We start from the raw sequence: 4,773 nt of genomic DNA, 5'->3' as shown, positions 1-4,773 counted from the left end.
TCTAAACCTCCTCTTCCTCTCTCTTTGTCTCTCTCTCCCGCAAACCACCTTTGACAGCCCCCTTTACCAGCGCCGACGCCACCAACAACCTTCAAGACTGCATGGACTCCTTGTGTCATGTTGGTCTCTCTGTCGTTGCCATTTACGTCACTCCTAGCACTGCAGTCGCTGCCACCGCTGTTGCTGCCGCTGCTACCACTGTTGCTGCCACTATGCCAGAAAAGTCCTCTACGCGTCTACTATCTCTAAGTAACTCACTCACTAGTTAGTTTAGAGTAGTTAAACCCTAAACCCTAATTTATGGTGTATGCCTATGTTCCTGTTTTATTTTGATTTTTTTCTATTTTAATTAGATTTTAGGCTTTGTTCTGATTTTGTTCTTTTTTTATTATGATTTTGATTTTAGGATTTATTCTGAGTTCATTATTTTATTTTAATTTTGAAATTTCTAATTTCTAAATTCGTTATTTTTTTTATGATTTTTGTTCTGATTTGTTCTTAATTTTTTCTGTTCTTTATTTTTGTTATGATTTTTAGTTTGTTTTTGATTCTTGGTTGAGATTTTTTGTTATGTTTTTGTTTTACAAGTTTGAATTCAGAAAATAATACAAGAAAGAACACTCAAATAACAAATCTGTTGCAATTATGAGTGTTTATTTATATAGAATATTGTTCAGTATTTATTTTAAAAATTTGAATTAGTTTTTAAATTATTTTTAACTTGTTTGAATTTTACATTCTTTTGTTATTGCAGTTTCAAAACAATTAGTTTAGCAAGGCTGGTGGTGGCAGGTAAAATTAATTACTTGTTTTTAACTTGTTTTATGACTGATGATTGATTTTTACTGTTATTTTTATAATTATTCTCTTATTGATCTATTAAAACTTAAAATTCAATCACACATTAGTTATCTCCACTTTCACTTTCTCTCTAGTTATCTCCACTTTTTCATAATTCTTTGTTCATTTTCTCAGTTGATTATACCTATAAAGTTGATGTTCAATTGTTCAGATCTTATTTTCAAAAAAAATTGAAGCACATACAAAACGAAAATTCAAAGAGTACGATGATACTAAATATTGATAGGGTGAACATTTTCTGTAAGTTTTATATGTTAATTTGAGTAGTAGTAGGTAAAATTTTAATTTGGATTAAACTTACTAAATCAACTGCATAGGCCATTAAAAGTAATAAGCTATGATATAATATATGGATTATCTTTTATTAAACATAAAAGATTTTTAATTGGCTTTAATTTTTTTTATAAGTGTGCAAACAATACTTTAAGACAAGTTTTTAGCCATAATGTGCATATATACTTAATTTTTCTTTTTGTTTATAGAATATGAGGTTACGGTACTATAGTGCAGTTGGTTATTATACTTTTTTCTTTTGTACTTTAATTTTATCATTTTTACTTATTTGATTAGTTGGTATTAATCATATATGCTTTTGTTCTCTTCAGCTGTAGGAGGAGGATGATGATGAGTGAATTTATAAAAAAAAAAGGTTAAAATTTAAGTTTCCTGACGGATTATTAATTTAGTTATTAATAAATAACATATTACCGTCGAATTTATTATTAGGGATAAATTCAACAATAAAAATTATCAGCGGAAAATTTTTAACCATAATTAGCGACGTATAAGAAAATTCGCTGGTAAGCAATTACCGAAAAGATTTATACCGTAAGATTTTTTGGTAAATTCGCCGATAAATTCGACAATTTTCTTGTCGTGTTCAATTGTTAACGGCTATATCAGAGATAACATAAGAGTTGTTTCTGTTTATTTTTTTTCTTGTCTCTGACTTCTCCGGTGTCAGTTATGCGCTCTACTTAGTATGTTGAGCTTTGTTTTTCAAAAAACGAAAAAAAAATTTAGCATCTTGTTTATTTAACTTTATATGAGTTGGCACTCTTTAATTTCCATCACTACTATAAATAGCTTGAAAATCCTTCAAGCTTTTAATATGATTAGCTTCTAGTTCTTTAATCTTTAACCATGTTTTATGAAGATTCTAGTCTATATGAAATAGTGCAAGTTGATTTAATTTTTTTAATCAACATTATTTTCCTTAAATCAAGCTTTAGAATTAATTATTTTTTTAAGTAATAAAATAGTCCAGTCTTCAGTGACTTTATGAATATATGATATTTACTGTTTAGTAGGACAATACTTGATCACAACTTTTTCGTTCACAACTTTTTCGTTCACCGATTCTCTAATTTTATGAAACCGAATATTAATATGTTTGTATTTTTGCAAAGTGCAATAGCTGATTTGTTATAATAAAATATCATTGTTGGAGTACTTTATTTTTTGTTCAATTCTTCAAAAATTCTTCTTAACCACTGTTTATATTTGACAACTTGTTGTTATTATATATTTGATTGTGTACTAAAAATATAAATTTTTTTGTACATAAATAATTTTTAAAATGATCTAAAAATATGGTAAAAAAAGAGTCAAGTTCTTCCTAAAAGTGTTAGGTAAAAGGATGGAACCAAAAGAATACTTGAAGAGTTGAATTTCTCTTTAGTGGGAACTAAATTGGTGGAAGTGGATTGGTTGGATTTGGAGTGTAAAGAGTGTCATCTAGTTAAAATAAAACCAAACTAGATGTCTCTTCACTAATGTCATATGTCATGAGCACTCCTTTTACCCATACACCTCTTTGAATGGATACCCAGCAAAACAAAACTTTAGTTTAACTTGTGGAAATGAACTTTTTCCATTTCTAGTTAAAAAGATTTCCAGTGATGGGAACACCTAGAAATATTTTCTGACAACTACCTTATTTAGTAATAAGTCTTGAGGTAAAAGGAGTAGGCCAAACATCACACTATAACCATTGGACAATAGACTCCCTCCTCAAAATGGTTTTACACTATAAAAAGACCCCAAATCACCTCCTTCTTTTTTTCTGAAACTCAGAAGCTCAAAAATCCATCTTTTTCTCTTTTCAAAATTTTTCTCATTATTCTTCATTTTATTCATCAACTTCACAAGCAAAATTGGCATTCGGGTGTTCCATTAGAACACCCGACAACAATTAATCAACCCTTGTCCACTTTAAACAAAGCTCATTCATCCTCTTGTGATATTAGTGGAGGTCTCAACACTTGTTCTCCACCTCTATTTCTCATTATTAGTTCTTGTATTGCTTACTTGTCATTAACAGAAGTGTTTTCCTCACAAGTTTACTTACCCCGAATCTCCCATTTTAACCATTTTTCACTTAATCTATTTTTTACAAAACTCACCCGAATCACTTGGCGACTCCACTGGGGAGATAAGTCCACCATTTGGGCATCATATTTTGGCAAAATCGTACCCTAAGGGGTACCAACCGTCTACCTTTCGTAAATTTGATGGTATCGAAAGTGTCAAGGATCAAGATTGCACCAGAATCAAGATGAAATACAAATTCCAAAATATTTTTCTTGTTTCAATATCTCCAACCCAATCATTATCAGTGTAACCTACAAGATTCACTTCATTAGTATTTTCATAATAAATACCCTTATTTAAAGTACATTTGATATATTGAAGAATCCGTTTTGCTGCTTGCAAATGGTTAGTATAAGACTCTTCCATAAATCCGCTAAGCAATCCAACTCCAAACATGATATTTGGTCTAGTCGCAGTCAAGTGTCTCAGACTTTCAATCAAAATTTTGTAATAAGTGGGATTTATTACTCTTCTTTTATCTTCTCTTAATAACTTGAATTTTTCGTTGATTGGAGTGAAACCAATTTTGAATGCTCCATCTGAATTTTTTTCAAAATATCATTTGCATATTTTTTTTAGGAAATGAAAATTTCATCACCTTTTTAAACTACTTCAATGCCAAGAAAAGAAAATAAGACATCAAACCTATATTTGTCATTCAAAGTACTTTATCATAGCCTTCCTGAATGCTGCAATTATCTTCAAATTGTTGCCGACAAAGATTAAATCATCAACATAAAAATCGACACACGATCAAAATATTTTCCGATTCAACAAATTTGATATAAAAAATATGCTCAAATAAATATTTTCTAAAATTATTCTCAGTGAAATAAGAATTAATCTTCTTACATTATATTTTTGGTGTTTGTTTTAATCTGTACAGAATTCTTTTTAACTTAAAATTTTTATTTTTTTTCAAGAATTTTATATTTTGTAAATTGCTCAATGTACAATTTTTTAAAGTACTATTTAAAAATACAGATTTAATATCTATTTGATGTATTTTTTTACTTATTTTAAACCGAAAGTGAAATAAACATACTAAATACATGATATAATTAAAAGACTATTATGGTGGATTAATTAATAATTCTAAATATTAAATCTACATGATATAAATGGGATTCAAGTTGGTTTTTCTAAATGGTGATATGTGTCATAATAAGTTTAAGATTAGTCATTATCTAATTAACAAAATTAATATAAAATATTTGATCTTTTAAAATTAAATTAACCAACATATTTTTAGGAAAAGAGAAAGAGGAGATAAGAGGCAGAGATCTCGTGCTTCAGAGAGGCTTTTGACATGTGAGTGATGCATTGATGATGATGATGATAGGTACAAAGATTTCGGATTACTATAAGGCCAATTCTATAATATCTTTTGTTTGGTGTCTAATTTTTACCTAAATTATTTTTTATAGTAACTTTAAAATATTTAAAAATTTTTAACTTTTAAATTTAAAATTAATTATTTTACCTATTTTAGTAATTAGGCAATACTTTTTAGGCACCATAGCAAACACCTTACTATAA

This window comes from Arachis ipaensis, chromosome B10, assembly GCF_059453495.1.
Source record: "Arachis ipaensis isolate K30076 ecotype BB chromosome B10, ASM5945349v1, whole genome shotgun sequence".
Classification (NCBI taxonomy): Eukaryota; Viridiplantae; Streptophyta; class Magnoliopsida; order Fabales; family Fabaceae; genus Arachis; species Arachis ipaensis.
Note: the sequence above shows the minus strand (reverse complement) of the source record.